Here is a 22898-nt window from a genome sequence, read left to right as displayed (position 1 = left end):
AATCCCCCCACATGAGCAACTCTTCTGTAGGCACATGATGCTCCCTGACGCACGCGAGTCTCCGTGTTCTCCTTCCTACCACCTCTTCGGTTTCACCTCAGGCCATTCCCTGCAGTCATCAAGACTACTTTCTACTCCTTGACCACACCAAGCCATTTCCCACCTCAACCTTCATGCTGACTGAATTTCTTCCTTCTCCTCCATGACAGGATGCGTTATTCTCATCACTCAGGGGCTCACCTCAGATGATACTCCCTCAGAGAAGTCTTTTCTGCCCAGCCTTGCTGGTCTTTACTACACCACCTGATCATTTCCCCCTCCCCCTCACCACATCCTGAAATTCTCTGTTATATCTATAGTTGTCTTCTCAACTGTTTCCCTTACTAGAACGTATGCTGCGTGAGCATGCAGACCACAGACATCTTATCCACCGGTGCTTCCCCGCACAGCACCTGGCACTTAGTCGGTGTTCAGACGCAAACTGGCTGAATGAATAAATGGCACCTCACCTCAAAAAATTTTTTTCCAAGTACTATGCTACACAGGTTTAAAACAAGAAAGTAGTTAAAACTTGGGAAGTATTTGAACGGAGACAGAATCAAACTCTCTTGTCAGACTGCTTTCATGTATCTTGCTTGACTCGCCGCCACCACCAGCAACATCACAGTGCTGATGACAAAACCATAACCCAACAGCTTCTCAGTAATCTCACCTACTCTTTTGAAGAAAAAAGATCTACCACACCATAAGATGTTATTAAGGATAAAAGCGATCTTATTCATTTTTTTATCTTTCTGTGAAAACACTGTAAAATCACTTCAGGCGTGCATGCGCGCACGCACGCACACACGCACACACGCACACACACACACCCGCCCTCTCTAGCAGCAAGAGCTCTCCAGCACTGGCCTGGTGTCTCCACCTACAACCCAACCCACTGGGGACTTCATAATCCTCACACACAGCCTTGGCCTGAGATACAGAGAAATTTCATGCCAAATTTGTGGGTGGGAAAGTCAATTCTATCCTTCCTGCAGAAGGATCTACAGGCAATTATTACACAACTTTAGGATGACCCATGCCTTCCTGTCTCAGGAAGCTCCTGGAGGCTCTCTAATTGCCTCTTATTCATCAGTGCAGTGGGTTTCGAACTGGCTCAGATGATGAAGCACCGGAAAGCTGTGCTGCCCATTAAGGAAAAACATGAAATTCTGAAATACTTATGAACCAGGAACAATTTTTCTGGCAGGAAGGGCAGCATATGAATGCCACGTAAAACCACGGGCTTAACGTGCGTGCTCAGCAAAATAATATCGAGATGGTTCTTGACCTAATCGGTTGTAGGAGTTCTTCTGCTAACAGTCTTTGGCTACCCATTCATTCATTCACGTCTGCTAATACCAGCAGGCATGTGGAAGCTGGTGCCAAAAGCTTCCAAAAAGTTGACAGGATAAAAACTTGAAACTGAAAAATTATTTCTATTAACCCATTTTTTTCTTCTGTGGCTAGGGATAGGCCATTATTCATGTTTAGCAATAAAACTGCTGGGTTGAAGGAGTGTGAATCACTGCCCTAAGGGAAGTCTTCTCCTAAAGTCTAATTATTATCACTCTTGGCCAAAGGTATGGAAAATATATTTTTTCATCTTTTTATGTATACATAAAATCTTTAAAAGTATTTCTAATCTTTTAAAATCTATTATGTATATAAAGAAATAAATTTTATATATATATATATGTGTGTATATATATATATATATATATATATATATATAGGCAAGAAATTTCCAATTCTCACCAAGCTGAAAAACCATAAGAGACGCTTAATCATAGGAAACGAACTGAGGGTTGCTGGAGGGGAGGGGGTTAGGGGGATGGGGTAACTGGGTGATGGACATTAAGGAGGGCACGTGATGTAATGAGCACTGGGTGTTATACACAACTGATGAATCACTGACTCTACCTCTGAAACCAGTAATACATTAAATGTTACTTAATTGAATTAAAATTTACAAAATGAAAAAAACAAGTAACTGAAATAGCTATTTTGAGATAATAAATTTGTTTTAAATTATACCAATATTCTGAAAGAACCAAAAAGCAGAAGGATCCCTACAACCACACAGTATTATAATGTGTACAAATGTTAACTATGAAGTAACCTGAAAGCTGACTGCACAGAAAATCTTGTATGGGGGTGCTGGGGGTGAAGAAGTCAAAGCCAGTCAACAGACATGGAAAGAATGTCTTTGATAGTAATGACCTTAAAATACATAAAGATGTTAAAAGAGTTTTATCATAATAGCACTTTTCTAAACAGGGCACACCCGACGGTAACCTAAACAGTACAAACACATCTGCGGTCTCCAAAAAGGACTGAAGCAGGAAAAAAACACACAAACAGGATTAAATCTTGACACAGAAAAAAGGGCAGCATCTGGAACTTCTGGCATGCTACTAAGAACAAACACTGGCAGGGGTACAAATTCTACGGTCTGATCAAGGCTGGCGGCTTCAATTTGGGAAGCTGACTTTTCCTTTTTAGACTAGAATATCCACTGGAACTAGTTTGTAGGTAACTATAATGAACACGACAGTAACCATTCTACCATCCAAGTAGTTTTTGAAGTCACACACTTAGCAATGTGTTTGAGCATTCCGAATAATATACTCTCCCCTTGATGGGAGAAGGGGCATATAACTCCCCATTCCTTCACTTTGGGCTGTGCATAGTGACCGCCTTCCAAAGACCACAGTGTAGAAAAGCAGGACGGGGAGTGACTTCACAGTGGAGAAACCTGACAGCCCCTCCTCCACTGGCCAGGTGGACAGCCACGCCCAACAGCAACAGTATGTACACACTGATAAGAGTAGGTACCCTTGATACAACGAAAATGGCACTTTACTTCGGGGGTCTTTCCCCCAAAACCAATAACCCTAGTATTATGAGAAAAATATCAGACAAATCCTAATTGAGAAGTGTTGTACAAAGTACTTGAACAGTACTCCTCCAAACTGTCAAGGTCATCAAAAATAAAGTCTGAGAAACTGTCACAGGTAAGGCGGTACCCTGGATGCGAACACGGAATAGAGAAGGGCGCTAGGGGAAAATAAGGAAATGTGAATAAAGTATGGACTTGAGTTAATAATGTACTGATATCAATTCATTAACTGGAACAAATGTACCATAGTAACACCGAAGATGTTAAGAATGGGAAACTGGGTGTGGGTAAAAAGGAACTCTGCACTATCTTCGCAATTTTCTTGTAAATCTAAAACTCTAAAAAAATAAAGGATTCTAATGACTATGATTGAGTTTGATATCTGTTTCCATATACCCACAGACAAGGTAGAAATGTGTCAACAAAAGTTCTGTCCATCTTTAACATCTGTTTTCATTAAAAAAAATAATAATAAAATAAAAATTTTTTCATTGTTGCTCAGATGGTTGAGATTCTAGGTTGAACTGAAACAAAAGACATTCTAACAATATCATCCAAAAAAAGAAGTCTAAGATGCGCTCATTCTTGTCTACACCCCTCTCGGGTAGCAATAGCACCTCTTACACTAATAAACTGGACGAGCATCACCTTACTTCTTGTACAATGTAAATCCAAAGCCCCTCAGAAAACTCCCCAGAGTGTTTTCTGTTGACTGTCGGTTCCACAGAGTCCTTCCAAAGAACCGTCCAGAGTGTGGAGCTAAGCTCTGCGCCATAATCTCTTGGCCAGCTTTGGAAGGCCAAGGGAAAATAGATTCCTTTATGGCTAAACTTCTTAGGATCCTCGAATGTGCCCAGTGAAGAGGATACTTGACATCACTTCCCAAACTTCTCTGACCAGAAGACTCTTGTGGGTGTGGGTGTTGGCGGTACATCTCCAGGGACAGGTTTCATGGCACGATTTTGGGAAACCCAGCTCTTAGTGCAGTGGTCAAGCACCCAGAGGCAGGGGATGTGCCAGGTCCTATGCCAGCTCCTCTGGCAGCCCCCGCCCCCTTCCCCGCAGCACCCAGGACTCTTCTGTGACATCGTGACTCTATTAATCCCAGAGTGTTCACCATTACATACTATGTTAGTTACTGAAACAGACAGATTTCTATCTTTACATTTTTCTCTCTGAGCTTACAATTAAAAAGTGGGGGTGTTATAACATGTGCTCTCATCTGGGAAGAAGAAAAGTTTCCAGAGTATATTTTCTCATTGTTATGCAGCCCCTGCAGATACGATTACAGACTTTAATTTGAAAGGAAGACTTATAGGACTTTGGAGATATTTCTTCAGAAATTGTGAGCCAGTTGCTGCAGATAAGAACAGAATCTTTCCCAGCAGGCAATCAGGACCCACAGTTCCTGTCTAAGCTGATCCTCTTAAGACTTCATAAAAACAGATGAAGAAGTGTGAACAGTGATACGTGGAGAAAACTGAAATTTTTCTATATAAACATTCTTAATTTCTTTACTAAAAAGAATTTTATTTTTTAATGATTTTATTTATTTATTTGAGAGAGAGGGAGAGCACACAAGCAGGGGGAACCACAGGGGAAAAGGGAGAAGCAGGCTCCCTGCTGAGCAAGAAGCCCGACACAGGACTTGATCCCAGGACCCTGGGATCATGACTCAAGCTGAAGGCAGACACTTAACCAACTGAGCCACCCAGGCACCCCTCAACAGAATGATTTTATTTTTAAAAAATCAAGTAGATTGACGTGAGGTTTGCATGGCATTCCAAAATATTAGATTTAATAAATGTTGAAAGGAGTCACCTCCCTTCCCAGCAGTTCCACCATAGTCATGAATAGCAGGTTACACCGTAATGTATCAGTCATCCCACATGGCTAAAGAAGTAAGGGTTTTATTTACCAAAACTTTTCAGTCAGCTACGTCCCTGAGCAGGACACAAGAACCCACCTCGGAATCCTCTTTGGGGTTGGGGCTCTTTTATTGAGCACTCAAATACCAGTTTTAAAACAGAGCAGTTTCAAAGAAGGCTAACAAAAAATAAAAGGTATGTTTGTCTCAAAGAATTGAGCATAAGAAATCTAAAAAAGAGGGGGGCACCTGGGTGGCTCAGTCAGTTAAGTGCCCTACTCTTGATTTTAGCTCAGGTCATGATCTTAGGATTGTGAGATCGAGACCCAAGTTGGGCTCCGCTCTGGGGTGGAGCCTGCTTAAGATTTTCTCTCTCCCTCTCTAAAACACAAAACAAAAACAAAACAAAATGAAACATGAGACAAAAACCTAAAAAAAATTTTTTTCTCTGAACTTTCATGCTGGTAGAATACTATAATTTTTTAAAGCTATTGAAGAAATTAAAAACATTTCAAATTCTACTGGAATATAAGACTAGAAAACTAAAAAGCGTTTTTAAAAAGGCTTAAAAAGTAATCTTCAATGAAATTAGCAGTTAAAACCCCTTTTATGTTGCCCCTGGATCTCAATCTCCTTGCTGGCAAAGTCAGTCCAGACTGAATACCAAACTGAGATTAAAGGGAAGCTTTAAAAGTTGCAGAGAAGGGAGGGTAAGTGGCCTGAGCATTGCAGGGGTGGGGGGTGCGGTAGCAACTTCAGGGATCCATCCACTCCCTCTGCCCGGGCTCCTGATTAACATACGCAGAGTGTTTCTAAGTGCCTTTAAAGGTTTGTTGGGGGTTTTTGTTGGTTTTTTCCCTGTCATCCAAACACTCCAGAAGGCACTTTCTGAATTCTGATATTTAGTTCTAGCTTTTCCTGGCTTCACTTTAGTGCTGGCCCCTGTTCACACTTACTGAGCCTCAGAGAAGAGTGGAGTCAATGGAAACCCAAAGTGGGCAAGCAGACTAGGCTGTGAACTGGCCCGTCTGAGAAACGGCTAGGTCTTTCTGGCTGTCATTCCGCACAAATCGAAAACTTTCAATCCTGTCCTCAGCAGCAGGGTATAAGCAGGGACAAGAGTCCCCACCTGCCCTGCACCGGGTCTCGGTATGTTTTCTCCTTTAATCTCCCGGCACCCTGTGGGGTGGGTCCCGTACATGCCCTCACTAGGATACGGATGACGCAGAACCGACAATGAGAAACAGCTCCCTCAAAGAATAGCAGAGCAGAATTCTAACCCAAGCGTCTTTGCCTCAAAACCTGGTCTCCTTCTGGCTTACGCGTTCCCTGTCCTGAACACAATGCACCAACACACAGATGGAAGAAATCCCTTCGAGAATTCTAACAGCATCAGCAGACAGTTAAGACAATGTCCCTCCTACATTCCCTACAGCAAAAAGGCATCGCTGTTTTGGTACAATTTCTATCAGACTAGGATCTCCCTTCCCCGTCTGTCAAATCTGGAAATCATAAAGAATAACCTTAAACAGAATTATATACAAATGGCAAAACAGGACCAGATCTTCAAAATGAATGTTGCCGGCATTAACAGCTAATAGGGTGATGTTATAATGAGGGGGAAATTTTTTTTATATCTGTCCTTATTTATCTCTGTCTTTAACCAGAAAGGAAGAATAATTTATAAATACGAGTAAAAACAGGATAATAAAGAATTGATGAGTAGGAGTTCACAAGAGAGTTTAGACATTTATATATGCTAACTTATTACATACACACCATTTTCTTGAACACTTTAAGATGTTTTGCCATCATTAGATCCTGATTTTGCTTAAATTACTTTAATAATTACTACTGAGAAATACTTCAAACATTAGAAGTATGTTCCAAAAGCTTTTCTGTGTCTATAAAAAAAAGTACCTACAGACGAACCATCGCTACATTCTTTAGCCCCCGTATCTTCAGACAGAACCTGAACATTCAGGGGCTCTCCAAAATAAGGTTAAATTTGCGCAATTGGTACAAAGTAGAAATTCAAGCCAGCCAACTGCTATAGTCTTCAAAAAAACCAACAAGCAGTTTTGGTTATTTTTTCCTCGATGTAGAATGAGTTGATGGACTGTATTGAGCTGTTTCTGTCCTCCCCCCCACTCCCCACCCTCACTTGTCCTTTCCCTAAAGAACTTCCACCAGCACACAACCAAACCCTTCAAAGACAAGCAGTCCCTTAAAATTAATTTGAATCTTTTCCTAATCCAAAACATCTTAAGGTGGAAAAAGCAATTTTTCTAAACAGAAACATATTTCCATTTGTCTTCAAGTAGAGTCTAAATTCTAATCAGATTTAGTCCAAATGCCACTTAATGACTACATATTCCAACTCAGATAACAAGACATGCTGCTAACTTACCATTTGGTGACAAATGCCTCTTTATTCCAGTGTCCCCCACTGGCGGTATTATTAGCAATGAAGAGAGTAACTTAGAGGCAGACTTTGTCAAAGGCTCAAGCAAAGCAGGGTAGATTTTCATCCAAGTTTTTCCCATCATCTGCAAAAATCTTTCACATTAATTATCACGATCTCCTAAAACTGAATAACATTTTCTACAGGGAGATTTTTTAAGTATGCTGCTAATGAATTTTTTTCCCTCCACAAACATATATTTAAATGAATGAATGAAGCTGCAAGAGATACTGAATAGAATATATGCTCCAGGGAGGCAGGGGCCTATGCCTCGTTCAGCAACGGTCTCCCGGGCCTGCCCAGCACAAGGCACTGCTCTCCAAATTATTTTCTGAAACATGAAAGACAGACGCTTGCCTTCAAGGAGTGCATAATCCTTGAAGTGCCAGGCACTATCCTAGGCTCTGTAGATAGAGCAGCAGGCAAAACCGACCTTGTGTCCTCATAGCACTTATGATGGGGGGGACAGGGAGAGATGAAAAGGTGAGATGGACGGAACAAATGGAAACCACATGGGAGTTACGGGGGGGGGTGTTAGGAGGAAAAAGGAGCGTAATGAGGCAGAGGGGAGTTTTTCTAGATTGGGTGGCCTTACACTCGGAAGACTTCAGAGGAGACTGAGATTTAAATGAAAAGAGGGCGTAGGTCATGGTACCAGTATTTTAGGTCAAAAGTACTCTAAACAAAGAAAACTAATACAGAGGCAACTAATAAGAAGACAATTTGCAACCACTATCATGAGGTATGCTGGCTGGGCTTGCTAGCCGTGTCCCGGAACTGTGCTTCCTCCTGGGCACCCAGCAAGACCACATGTGTCGCTGTCCTTGCAGTTTGGGGTGGCCCTGTGACTTGTCTTTACCAGCAGAAAGTAAAAGACGTGGTATGTGTCACTCCTGACGCCAGGCTTTCAGAAGCAGGCGTGTCTACTCCAGGCTCTCTTTTTCTCCCTTCCACATAAAGTACAATGGGGTCAGCAGAGCCCCACGGGAGTGGCCTGGGTCCCCAAACCCTGCCTGGGGGGCAGCCATCCACTGACCAAGCATCCAGCAAGGCAGGAACAAAATGTTCTCCATTTTCATATCACTACAGCCTGGCACAACTCCTGGCCAACAGCAGGTACTCAGTATTAATTGAATATTAATTGAATAGATGCTACCAGAATAGTGAAGAAAGCAATTAGTTCTGTTAAAAGGTAATCAAGGAAATTAATTAGCAAGCATTCATAATAAGGACATTTTTAAGAACAGAGTGAGTGGCTCACAAGGAATGGCGGGGGTAGGGGTAGATACTGTTGGCAGAGGAAAGAGCATGAGCAAAGAGAGGAATATTAGCGAGAGCAGGGGGACATGAGTCAAAAGTGTCCATACTTGTATACCCTTCATTCAATAAACGTTTATTAAGCAACTACTTATGTGTTGGGCACCATTGAAGGTATCAGGACACAAAGCCCAGGAAGGCCAGGCCCTGCTCGAACTGAAGTTCAGGATGCAAAGAGGACATAAAAAGGAGAGTGGTAACTCCACTGGGGATCGTGACCTTGCAGCTGAGTCCTGAAATTCCAGCAGATGTGGTCCAGGCAGATTAGCCACGGGTGGGCAACCTAGAGGAAGAGGGTGAACAAAGGCTTAAATAGCTCAGTGTTCCAGAGAGGAAGCTCCAGGAGAGCAAGGACTTGGTTTTATTCCTTACTGAATCTCCAGGGCCTGGAACCGGGCCTGCACTCAGACACGCTGGGAGTGCCTGAGGATTTGGGGTAGGGGAAGAGGGTAAGGTTAGAAATAGGGCCACGGAGGAGGCAGGACCCAGAAAGGAGAAGAATTCCGAGCGCCCTGATGGAGACAACATCCGACTGGCATTTTACAAGAGGCCTCTGATTGAAAGGTGCATGAAGGAGGGTGCGCCCAGAGAAAGGGCGTCTTCAGAGATGCTGCAACGGGCCCAGGCCCCAGATGACAGGAGACCCGCACTGAAATAAGGGGGGAGTGCAGGTAAACCAGGAACTACATGGGGAGGACTCAGAGGCTTGTGATTTTATGTATCTAGAAAGAAGGAGAGTCTAAGACGACTCCTGAATACGAAGAAAAGCAGGTTTGGAGAAAACAACCGTAATCCAATTTTGCATATGATACATTGGGGATGCTTGACGGTTTTTCAGGAGGAAATGTCCCAAAGGCAGTTGGATATGCAGGCACGATGCTCCAGAGAAAGTTCTGGTCTAGGGTCCAAAATGGAAGAACCAGCAGCATTTAGACGACAGCCAGTGCTGTGCACTGCACAACTCCCAGAGCTCCCACGGCTCGGAGTCCCACAGTTGGATACAACTACTACAGCACTCCTCTGGCGGATACCTGTAGTGAATCCAGAGGGAAGGACATCTTTTTCTGATTCATCAAAGTCATGGTACAGATGATGGGCAACAGGTTTGGCAAAAGAGCTCCTCCAGCACAAGCAGAGGCGAGAGGAAGGAAAGCGAAGGAACAGGGAGAAGGCAGCTGAGGGAGAAAATGGACAAAGCAAATCTTTCTGTTCTAGGCATCATTTCACAACTCATCTATAAAGATCCTCTGTATCCTCTCCAGTGAAGGTCACAACAGTTTTATCAACCCCTCCATCCTTCCAGGTCTCAACAATCCATTGCTACAGGGACTATCAGGACTTCCCTGCAAACATGCTCCCTCATCGGGATCTCAGGGGGCTGCCTTCCGTCAGGGCTCCATTCTCTTTGCACAATGCTGCTAGAGAGGATGAAAACACCCCGACGCCTACACACGCCAGGACACAGCCAACAGCTCTCCCCGGGCCTTCAAGCCCTAGGAGACAAGGATCAACACCACTTCAGGGTTTTTTCAAACGGCTTCTCCAAAACTCGGAACATACACAAAAACTCAGGACGCTGCTGAGGTCTCTGCCGCCAGGTGCAGTGTGTCAAACAGTGGTTCTGAAACAGGCCTGACGGTGCTTCTCCCCCAGAGGACGTCTGACAATGTGCAGAGACATTTCTGGTTGTCACAACAGGGGGACAGGGAGTTCCGCCGGCATCCATGGCGTAGAGGCCAGGGACGCAGCTAAACGTCTTCCAGGGCACAGGACAGCTCCCGCTACAAAGAACTAGCTGGCCCCACATCTGCTGGTGTCAAGGTTCGGAGAACTAGTATTAACTATCAGCTTTTTGAGGCTTAGGACCAATATATACTTCTTGCCCCCAGGCAGCGGCTCAAAAATGTTTATGACAAAATTAAAAGGAAGACAGTTATCACACCGTACTGAAGCAACAGGCAACAATCTCACTTTTTTTTTTTTCTTCTGCGATCACTGCCTCCCTTCTAGGTTTTTCAAACAACCAGAAAGTCAATAAGAAGTGTTAGAAGCCTGGGGCGCCTGGGTGGCTCAGTCGGTTGAGCAACCACCTCTTGATTTCAGCCTAGGTCATGATCTCATGGTTTGGGGATGGGGCGGCATTGGCCCTGTGCTCAGTGCAGGGTCTGCTGGAGTCCTCTCCCTCTGCTCCCCACCCCCATGCACTCTCTCAAATAAATAAAAGCTTTAAGAAAAAGAAGTGTTAAAAGCCTAAAGATATATACGGCTTAAGTGCTTTTCAAGAAAGCAAGTTCTAGCATTTCTATCAAATTCTTCTTTTCTGCCCCCCAAAGAGAAAATCTTTGAAAAGAATTATCTCCTCCTATGTAAAATGTCATTATTATTTTCCAAGAGCCACATAAATAATAATGGTCTCCTATGAAACGCAAAAACACTTTTTTTTTTAAAGATTTTATTTATTTATGTGACAGAGAGACAGCCAGCGAGAGAGGAAACACAGCAGAGGAGTGGGAGAGGAAGAAGCAAGCTCCCAGCGGAGGAGCCCGATGTGGGACTCGATCCCGGAACGCCGGGATCACGCCCTGAGCATGAAGGCAGACGCTTAACGACTATGCTACCCAGGCGCCCCCACAAAAACACTTCTTGACCATCGTTCTACATATTGAGATATGCAATTCTGGCAGTTTAGATTAATGAAAAAAGCAAACAATGAAACATAAGCAGAAGCTAAATATAGGTCATCTAAGTTAATCTCACTCGGAGTCCTTTGTATCCATTACTAATTACTGCTTCTCACACCTAACCTCAATAGCCAGCCATTCATTTCTTTTCTCAACTAAAGGAGAGTGAAAAAAACATTCACACATTTTGTAAAGGGGCATCTGACTGAACTTCCGCCATTTTGCTTGGATCCTGACACTAACATTGACTGTGTTCCTAATTTTTAAGGTTCTACTTTAATTTCCACTGTAACTAGACGAGAAAGCACAAAAGTTTTTTCTTTTAAAAACCCTAGACAAACATGTTCCTGCCCTTCCTGGAAATGGAGACAGGATATGGCTATCCCAAACCAGCACCCTCAGTAACTGAAGACTTTGTGTCCCCCCGTGTTAAGACAATGGCTCCCTTAAGCGTCAGATGCCCTGGGACTGCTACAACCGCTGAATGCATTTTCATGGAACATAAATCACTTTCCCACTACCTGCCACTTACAAACCTGCTTCTCATGAACCTTGGACCCTGCACAATATGGCTCGTCATGTCCTCTGTGACAGCTCAGAACAAGGGACTGTTTGCATAAGTAGATAAAGGGCATTTTTCCTTTTGACACTTGGGTTTTTTCCTCCCCTTGGGCAATGATTTTTTTTTTAATTAAAATCACAAGAACAACCAATTCCCACATGCCAACTAAATTTAAAAATACTTCCATATTTGCATGTTTCTAATGACTGTTGGGCATTTTAATAGGATTTTAGAGACACAGTTATCTGATCATTTCCTGATATAATCTCCACGCGGATCAGATCTCTTGCTCTTATACTTTTGCATGAGAACTTTTAAGCAGCTTTTTGTCCCATTTTGGGGGTCTTCGAAGATTGAAGTAGACCCCTCGTTTACTGGTTGAGAAACTTCCCCATATATGGATTTCCTAAACTCACTTAATCCTCTTGGAACGGAGCTATTGAAAAGAACAAGGATTAGATAATGTTGTTGAGGTGATGGCATTCATATACATCTTAACCCCACAGCTCTGTGCTAGATTCAGGCTGCTTTAAAGGAGGAAAGTGACACACTTCTTACAGGAGCTGAAGTTGCCTGCTTTTTTTTTTGCAGCCCTTTCCATAAGCAGCGGAGGAGCCCAGGGGCTGTTTGAAAGTCACAGCAGCAACACCTCTGCTGAGTGCATCATAGCTGCCAACAGTCAGCCTGGCTGCTGGTGTTCTCTCCCCTTCCACTGGCCCAGAACACATGCCTCACCTGCGCGCCCAACTCAGACATAAACAGATGCTGTAGGTAAGTGGTCCAATCACAAAAAGCAAGGCTCCTGTGAGCCAGGTCACGCCAGAGGCTCTCTAGGCATGAACTCGTGAAGTCATGTAATACAAGCTTGGATAAAAAGCCAAGCGAGCAGTTTACAAGCCGAAGGGAAACACAAGGGAAAGTCCTCTGGCTGTAGTGAGAAGAGAAAGAAATAGGCAGAGCACATCCTGGACACGTTTGGATGAGAAATGAGAGGAAAGGTGGGGCAACAGCTGTCTGCTAGATCTGTTTCAGGGAAATGGTGGAAGAAGTTTCCCTTACTCTGGCCCCTGAGATTATGAGCGCTCCCAATCCAGGCTCATAATTCTAAACTCTTTCGAGGGTCAGAAGCAAGTGACATTGAACAGAGCTGAAGCAGAACAAGAGTGATGTGTGTGCTGATTGTGCTGAAAACAAAGTGGAGCCCGGCATTCTTCCGGAAGAGGCTGGAAATCAGTCTTTGACTTGGCACGTAAAAGCTGGAAGGGGAAAAGCATCAGCCTAAACAAGTCTCATGGGGAGAAAAAAACCCATCTATTAATCAAAAGACCTCTGCATCAGAAAAAGATGGCAGGAGGGATGTATGCTGACAACCTCGAGAATAATGCCAAAGGCCAGAGCCAAAACATGTGATTCCAATGTCAAGGCTAGCGCCCAGCTGGAGCGGCCATGGGAAAGAAAGATACCAGCTGAAGCCAGCACCGAGTGAAGTGGGTGACAAATTGGCGCTACGGCACCACAAGCGGCAGGCTTGTTTTCTCCCGCCCGCGGGTGTAAGCTGTAAGAGGCTTTCACCCTGTTAGCCTGGGTGCTGGGGAGGCAGGGATGCAGCCGGACTTTGCGGAGGTGCGGTCACGGCCAGCAGGCAGGGAACACATGACCCAAACAGAGATGCTGGCCTCCGGGACAGGTGGGTGCATGGCCCCCAGGCAGAGGCAAAGCACAGGGCAGGAGAGTCAAAATCCAACACAGCACATCCCCCAGGCCAACAAACGTGCCTTGGCCAGGAGAGGAGGAATCAAACACTGCGGCCGATTGTCGCAGAAACAGCTGTGCCGCGGCCGACGCGGCCAAGTGCGCGGAGGCCAGCACGATGTCTTCAAGAGGGTGCCGGCTCCTGGGCGCGGCAGAGACAAAGCTGCCCCTGGGGGCTCGCCGGCCAGTGCCTGCAAAGGGGTACTCAATAAATGATTGTAGAACTGGCTTCACTCTCCTCCTCCTGCCCCCACATGAAAATCCATCAACCAGAACTGACCGAATTTCTCGCAACTTGTTAGGCCAGACAGGATGTAGAAGGATGAAATACTCTCTCTGCCCTCAAGGGGCTTATTGCCATCCAAGCTGAATGGTTTTTTTTCCAAACTGCGTGTAGCCTTCCATAGTGGATAGTCAAAATCAATTAAATAGGTTAAAATCAGCATTGTTTTTATTTATTTATCTGTTTGAGAGAGAGCACGGGAGAGAGCAGAGAGCACAAGCAGGGAGAAGGGGGCAACAGAGGGGCAGAGGGAGAAGAAGCCTCCCTGCTGAGTAGGGAGCCTGATGCAGGACTCGATCCCAGGATCCCAAGATCACAACCTGAGTTGAAGGCAGACGCTTAACCAACTGAGCCACCCAGGAACCCCAAATCAGCATTGTTTTTAACACACACACAGATGGGAGAATAGGAGAGAAAGTTCTTGTGGAACTTCTGAATCAAACATGTACGTTCACTACTATCAAGTCATGATGTTAACACGTATTCCTTACTGTGGGTCAAAGTAAAAATAAGTCTGAAAGTTGCTGATCTATTGAGGAAAACAGGAACACCCTGCCATCTATAAAGAACTTTCACACATACTAGTTTATGGAATCATCCAGAAACACCATGAGGCGACAGTCATTATTATGTCCATTTTTCCAGCGACTCAGAGAGGTTAACTGACTTATTCAAAGCCACACAGCACAGCCTGAATATAACCCCAGAAGGGTCTGACTCTAGTACATCCTCGAGTACCACAGGAGTTCAGGGACACTGATGAGCAGAGAGGGCTGCAGGGGAAAAGAAAAGGAGAGGAGAGGGCATACACCCTGAAAGGGGCCTGGAAAAGTAGGCAGCTCTTGGCTGGGATGAGAGGGCAGAGATGCAGAAATGAGCTGGGCTTCTGTGGGGGTGAGTGGAGACTCCAGCGTGGTGTAGCAGAGGGCACCGAAAGCTGAGAGCCAATTAAAGTTGGACAGACCCTGGCAGCCCTTAACAGACTGGAGACATCAGGCACAAACACTAACCTCTTAGAACATTACTTGCCTCATCCGTAAGATGGGAGTAATAACAGTTATCTACTTCAAAGCAGACCAAGTGAAATAATGCATGCAAAGTGCTTGTGCTCAACATAGGATAGCTTAAAAAAAGTCACCTCCCTCATGCACAGTCTTGCACCAATGAATGAACACACATCATCATCTTATTTGGCCCTGACAACAATCCTTGAGATAGACCACATTTTTTAGGGCTCAGAAAACTTTGGCAGAGACCAAAGAGGACTTAACGCTGGGGCTTCTGCTGTGGGCTGCTTACTCGACAGGAAGAGGGTAGAAAGAAGGCTGGAGAGCTCAGGCAGGCTGACAGAGGACCTCAAAGACTAGGCAGAGAAATTTAGACTTCCATCAGTAAGAGTCTGGGAGCATAAAAGGTTTCTGAAGAGTAGAGCTATGGGCTGGGGAGGCGGGGTGTGAACAGTAAGCCTCTGAAATTAGGAGAATCATACAGCGCTCAGCACTAAATTTGTAAAGACATCCCAGAGAAACAGCTCTAAGACTTACAAAATTGAAAGTGTTAAATCTAGGGGCAAGAATGCCAGTCAGATGGGGCCTGGTGAGACCTGAGAGCAGAGAAAAGTCAAGATTTTAAGGAAGCCACGGCGGCCTGGCCACTGAGAGCAGTAGGGAGAAGGGAGCCACAGGCAACATCCCTGGATCTCCTGGCAAAGTCAGCCCTCTGCGGAGCGGGACGCAGGCAGCCTAAGTCGGTTCCCTTTGCGGGTTCTCACTGGCAAGCATCCTGACCGTGAACTGGACGCCTTGGACTTAACCTGATGCCATCGGACACTTCCCTTCTCTTTGCTTCTATTCCGCACAGGCCAACGAAGCATCTGATACTGATTTGGCTCCCCATGCAGGCCTGGCTACAGGAAGAGAATGTGTGCTAGTTGTTCCCACACTGGAATCCCAGGCCATGCAATGGAAATAGAAACCGTTCCATCCTCAGTGTAAGTCAGTAGGCTGGCAATCTGGCTTTATACATCCACTTCCTGAACCCGGCCAGCACGAGGGAGAGATGAACTCGCTGTGCTCCTCAAATCCGCTTCTGGGCCCACACAGCTGAGGTCCTCAAGGAACCAAGGACAGCCCATGGGATCCGCTGCTCTGTAAAACCTCCTGGGAAACACCCGCTCTGCCATCTGCGGGGTGGCTGGGAAAGCAAGGGGGACTCGTGTCAGCAAAGCTAGCTTCAAAGCCACAGAGGTTAGGGAACCAAAATAGATAAACTAGACGAGAGGCAAGAGGAATGTGGAAGGGGGGGGAAAAAAAGTAAATGACAAGAGAAACAGAAAGGGGCAGATGCAAAGAGGACTCTGAGATTTTCGATTTCGGGGACTCCCCATCTCTAACACACAGGGAGGAGGTTTGTAGAACCCGAATTTGGCTCGAGATGTCCATCTAAGATGACACATAGTAACTACGGGCAAGCCAATGACCGAGTGGGACCAGAAAGGTATTCATTATACTGCCGGGCACCTCGTTCTCGTCACGAAAGTTTACTGAGCATTGACAATGTGCCAGATAGAACTCCGCCAGTCACTGGGAGCCCTGTCTTCAGAGAGCTTAGTCTAGTGGTGTTGACAGGCAGGTTAATTTGTTATTTTAGTAAAAAGAGGTGGTACAATGAGGGTACATACAGAGGACAATGGGGACATCTAAAATAATGAACACCATGAGCGAGAGAACCAAGCTTTTTCAGCCAAAAGAGCCAAATTATTTTTAAAAAGAATCAATGTTATTTTTTCATCTTGTTGATTTTAAATCAAATACCTAACTTTATTTCATTTTTTTTAAAGATTTTATTTATTTGACAGAGAGAGCGTGCGCACAAGAAGGAAGAGCAGCAGGCAGAGGGAGAAGCAGACTCCCCACTGAGCAAGGAGCCCGATACGGGGCTCGATCCCAGGACCCTGAGATCACGACCTGAGCTGAAGGTCGACACTCAACTGACTGGGCCCAGCCAGGCGCCCCACTGTCTTTCATTCTATACGTGGTGAAAATAAATAGTAAGAGGACTAGAAAATGTGCTCTTTGCTGAGAGACTGCAGCAACATGTGTAGAACACTGTCAGTAATAAAATAAAGGCAGATGCCAGCTTGAGGACAGCCCATGGAAAGGCAAACATCTACTATTCAGGCCAAAAACCAAACCCTCACGTAATGCATTGCCTGCCTACGTAAAGACCACACACTCATCTAGTTTCATCATCTGGTACAGAATTCCCAAACTGTAACTCATATTAATTTAATTTTCCACTCACTGAAAATTTAAGAGATCACAAAATCTCAGAGCTGATAAGGCAAAATTAGAAAGCAAAACAATTCCAGGATACTGTTATCTTGCAACTCAACAGACTTTTCCAGAAGAATAATAATCTCAAGTATGTAAACCAAAGAAAACATTTTAGGGCCACTCAAAATTGGAAATCTTGGAAAGACCAAGGATCTTCCTCAATCACCATGACAGGGTCAACAGAGGTACACAGGAAAACACAGAGCTGAGAGCATGAATGGCCGACATAAAAGAAATGCAGAGCTATCAAGAGCAGACACAGAGACAGTCGTGGTTAGGGCTCAAACCTTCTGCCTACGTTTTTTTCCTCCCTCAGCCCCATCCTCCATCCTCGCCTGAGTAAAATGTACTAGCCGTGTTTGCAGAAGAGTAAGACTGGAAAAACGGGGGAACAAATACTTCCATTACACCTTCCATAGAATAGGCCTTCAAAACTACATTTGTCCCTGGTAGTCTGCTCTTATGGTTGTTCCACTAGCCAACACTGAGGAACGTTATAGGAAATTCTTATTTACTGTAGGGGCTTTACTAGGTTCTATGACTTCTCTAAGCAATAGTATGTATTTTGTAACATGAGGCTGACTGTGCTCACTCCTTGCACTGGCTGATAGGAGGCTCAGAAAACATTTGCAGCTCACTTTCAGAAGTTCAACTGCCTACCAGTGTGAAAGCATTACTTTTATCCCTTATTTTCCCCTTACACATTCTCCTAATTAAAAGTAATCAAAGACAAAAATATACGTTAATAGCAAATATTTATTATTAGATATTCCAATGCCATCGTCTATCTATCTATCCTCTAGCTTACATTATGACTCCTTAAACCATGTATTTTTAATATGTATTAAATTGTATATATTTAAAAATTAAATTTTGGTTTTGGAAAAGCTACGGTATGAAGAGATGGGCAGATGGATGAGTAAATTAGTAGATGGGTGGAGAAATAGAGCAGTAGCTCATTTCTGTGGTGGCTTTTCAACCTTATGATGGAGAAGGGGCACAGACAATGGCAAATGGCTGGAGATACACTCGGTAGGACTTGGTTACCCCGAGCTGCAGTCTAGAGACTCCCACGTGAAAGCAATTTTAGCTACGATCTGTGATAGAGCAGCAGAAAAACTAATATTCCCATCGTACACAGGCTACAATCCACTGGAGCAGCTTGTCTGTACCCCTAATTTGCCTGTTTATAAGCACATATAAATCCTGAATGCAAATTTCAGGGTCGGAAGGAAAAAACATGCAGATGAAGAAACACAATACAATGTCCAAACCAGCTGAGAGCCAGGGTAGCTTAGCAGGGGGGCGGTGGGGGGGGGGCACAGAGGGAGAGGAATACAGACAGGGAAGGAGGACACAGCCAGGGAGGGAGGGACACAGACAGAGGGAGAAGGTCTCGAAGAAGCATCCACATGACACCGACTTTCCCCTTGTTCACCCTTGACCAGGTCAATGCATTTTCATCTTCCCCCGCATTTTCTCCTCTCTGCCCCCCTAAGTCCACAAACTTCCTCCCATAGAACCAAGCGAAACTGGCTAGGATGTAGGAAGTACCCGGGTGACAGCTGTCAGTACCTGGAGAGGCCCAAGAATCAGGGCTGCCAGGGCCTACAGCCAGTCACGACAGACCGAACCCCGGGTAGCAGGAGTTCCTACAGCTCACTCGGAGCCCACCTGCCCACTTTTCTCACTCCAACGAGTTCTAGCAGGCTGCATTACCTGGCTTTCAAACCAGAGACTTATGATAGAGCAACAAATTAGAAGTGAGGAAAGGGGCTGGCCCCGGGCCTCAGTGACAAAAGCAAAAGCCGACAGCCCAGGACACCTCACATCCTGAAGGGTAGGTGAAGAAATGGGCCCACCCAGAAGTCTGTGCCACTGACGGAGGGGAGGCAGCAGGCTGCCGAAGTGGGACGATGTGGTGACAGGTGGGCCCGGGGCTGCCAGGGGACAGTGTCTGCAAGGGGCCGGCAAGCCCCCAGGAGCACCAAGAATGGTCACAGACAAGAAGACGTCCCATAGAGTGGGTCAGCTCTTTTCAAATTTATAATGTTAGTATAATTAAAACATTAATAAAAATACTATTACACTTCCAAAAATTGTATAATAAAATTCCATTCTATCAGATAAGCAAAAATACATGTACTATAATGACGGATATGTGTCATTCTACATTTGCCCAAACCCACAGAATAGACAACACCAAGAGTGAACCGTAAGGGAAACTACCGCCTTTGGGCATTATAATGTGTCCGTGCAGGTTCATCCCCGCCACTCTGGTGAGTAATGCTCATAATGGGGGAGGTCATCCGTGTGTAAGAGCAGGACGTACATGTGAAATCTCTGTACCGTCCTCTCAATTTTACCGTAAACCTAAAACTACTCTAAAAAAAATAAAATCTTTAAAAATAAATAAATAAACATTAAAACAAAATAAATCTATCATGTGAGGTTTGGGAAATTTGACAGTTGGGCAGGGGGGCAGTCCTTGTACTTAAAACGGTTAGGAACTACCGAAATATCAGAGACAGGCCTCGAAGTCAGCCATCTGGATTTAAATCATGGCTGCTTCTCTCAATTTGAGCATCTGTAAAATGGGCATGAAACCCTCTATCGCACAGGAGTTTGTGAAGAAAACAGCCCAGGGCAGTGACTATTTCCCTTGGTTGAATTAGTTTGTTCATACATTTAATAAACAAGTACCATTGCACATCACCGGGCACTGTGGACGCAGTGATGACCCCCCAAGATTTCCACCGTTAAGGATGGGATAGTCCAGTGGGGGACACAGAGAAGACAGACCTCACCACCACAGTGGGCCCAACACTAGAACTGGGAGCCCAGGGGCAGTGCACGAGACAGCTGACCAGAATACAAACGAGAGAGCAAAGCCTAGGTTGCAGCACAGTCATGAGAATTAAAGAGTTTTAACTCATCAATTACTTTCTTCAGCAAGTATCTAAATACTGCCACGTGTTGGGGCACCTGGGTGGCTCAGTCGTTAAGCATCTGCCTTCGGCTCAGGGCATGATCCCGGAGATTTGGGATCAAGCCCCACATCAGGCTCTTCCGCTGGGAGCCTGCTTCTTCCTCTCCCACTCCCCCAGCTTGTGTTCCCTCTCTCGCTGTCTCTCTGTCAAATAAATAAAATTTTTAAATAAATACATACATACATACATACTGCCACATGCCCACACTGTTCCAGAGGCCGAGGTCACAGCGGAGGACAGACCAAAGCCCCTGCCTTCGTGAAGCTTACCTTTGGGGAAGGAGATATAATACCATAAGCAAATAGCTGAGTAAAAATTATGTCAGTGTGGGGAAGGAAACTCAAGCCAGGGAGAAGGCAAGGGGAGGCCATGTTAACGCGGGGCTGGGCGAAACGGAGTCCTGAGCTGTCTGCAAACGGGCACTCCAGGAGGACTGGAAAGCGTGGGAAAGCTCTGAGCGGGAAACTGCCCGGCCCGGTCATCTCAGTAGCTTGCTCAGGTTCCCGATGTTATGTTTCCAGAGGGCAAGGAGGACTTCAGAAAGAGGTCCGCTCAAAGCAATTAAAACGGTGATGTTAACAGGGGAAACCCTCAGCCCTCCAGAAAGGCAGCCGCCCCAAATCATGCCGTCTTCCCAGAAGCCACGGCTTTGCCATACCACCTCTTCCAGCCTCTGGCCTCCCTTTCTCGCCTTTAGCCACTAAAATGAATATGGAGATGAAAAGAAATTGTAAATACACTTCCCTCATGTAGCACCTTTTCCCCACTCACCTGGAACATGTTTACCTCATTGACAATAAACAGTCCAGATTGTCTAACTCCTGAGAAAGAGCCATGTCACAATCACAGTGATTTGTTTAAAGAATCTTGCCCACTGCATAATTAGCCCATAGGTCACCATCTGTCTCCAAGTCCTCATAAAACTAACCATATGTTGTTTTCATCAAGGACGGCACTGAAGTAACATACACTCAGCCCCAAGAAAAATGCTACAAACCCGTTTTTCCTACGGTGGAGGGGCTGCGGGGTGTTGGGAACATATACTTCTTTCTCCATTACCACATTTAAAAAAAAATTTTTTTTCCCCACGACCATCGTTTATTATAAAGGTGAACCCTGACCCTCACGATGGGCTGATGGGTAGGATTTCTGGTAGCAAGCACGGGCACCAAGACCTCCAAACTTTGGGGCATTTGCAGTGATGGGGATCAGCTAGCAGCGGGGTCCGGTCATACTGGGTGAGGATGTCTTTGTTCTCCTTGCAAGCCTCATCCACGTATTTCTGGTAATAGGCTACCAGGGCTTCGGAGACAGATTGCATCAATCTGGGCCACAAGACCACCCCCTTCACGCAGACTCAGATGTCCACCCTGGCAAATCACTCCTTGGCCCAGAGCAGAACAGTTCCAGGAGCCTGTGATGCCGCGTGCGCGGCTCATCACCCTGCGGGGCGGCCTGTTCACCCTGATGAGGCCACTGCGCCATGTGTGGCCACCTTCTTGCACCCAAAGACCTGCATGGACCACAGAGGGCCTGTGGACCCCATGGCTGCAGAGCTCCTTACTGCACAGAAACTGCAACCAGAAAAGCACATTTTTTTCTTAATTTACAAAATTTTTATTTGGTTCTGTTCATGCTTTGTGCATGGCTACCAACCCAAGCAACTATAATCATTTCTAGAAATGTCCGAAGGGGTTCTTCCAGGAGACACTGGGTCAACAAGCTCAAAGACCCAGAATTTTAGTTCTTTTCTATGGTCTGATCTGGCGATACAAATGCCCGCGAGCAAATATATATTCTAAACGATTCTTCCTCCCTATTGTCTACTGCATTTTGTAACTCCAAGTCATCAAATACCAACTTTTCAGTCAGAGTAACTGTGCTTTAAAGTAGATAAATGAATCATTTTTTGAAACCATACATGACCAGTCATCTGCGGCGCCTGGGTGGCGCAGTCAGTTAAGCGCCTGACTCTTGGTTTCCGCTCAGGTCACGATCTCAGGGTTGTGAGATCAAGCCCCCGAGCTGGACTCTGCACTGAGCACGGAGTCGGTTTCAGATTCTCTCCCTCTACCTCTGCTCCTCCCCCAGCTCGCTCGCGCACGCTAATAAATAAAAGCTTTTAAAAAGTCATCTAATACTATTTTGATTTGAAAGCAAGAATCCTCAAACTGTTGAGTTCTGCTCCCCTCCTCCTATCACCCACCAATGACTAAACAATCGGAATGAACAGCAGCACAAAATGTTCTAGATTTTAGTCTGGTTTAGCTTATTTTTTTAAGCACAATATGATAAAAATCATCCCAAAAAATGTGCCTACATGTAGTTTAAAATTACATGGCAAGGAACACCAAAGCATTTAGACAACTCAAGAACACTGGAATCTCATGGTGGAAGTGGGTCATTAACACTGCTAAGAAGCAGAGAAACCGCTCTTCATCAACTCACTTCCCTTAGGGCATTATTAAATTAATCTGACCCATGGTTTACAGAGTCAAGAATAAACTATATTTACAAAACTAGCCACAATTTCATCATTTAAAAAAAAGGCCAAGAATTTCCTACAAGACTATCAACTCCATGTGGCCTGGGAAAGTATTTGTTGAACTAAATTGGCACTAGGAGAAATTCTAACTTTCTAGATTGCTTGACTTATTAATCCCTGAGTTAACCCTTGTCACCAAAACCATCAAGCTCTCAAGGTTT

The 22898-nt window shown here is 45.0% G+C and overlaps 1 protein-coding gene and 1 pseudogene across 2 annotated transcripts in view; both read right to left on the bottom strand.

Moving 5' to 3' along the window:
* TSPAN5 (tetraspanin 5) overlaps positions 1–22898 on the bottom strand; it is a 157884-nt gene that overhangs the window by 64062 nt on the left and 70924 nt on the right. The window lies entirely within an intron of this gene.
* On the bottom strand, positions 20347–21818 carry LOC123788742 (small ribosomal subunit protein uS9 pseudogene; annotated as a pseudogene).

The sequence above is a fragment of the Ursus americanus genome, chromosome 8 (genome assembly GCF_024610735.1).
Source record: "Ursus americanus isolate L20-20 chromosome 8, mUrsAme1.1.p, whole genome shotgun sequence".
NCBI lineage: Eukaryota > Metazoa > Chordata > Mammalia > Carnivora > Ursidae > Ursus > Ursus americanus.
The sequence above is the reverse complement of the archived record's forward strand: the minus strand, read 5'-3'. Positions and strand labels throughout refer to the sequence as shown.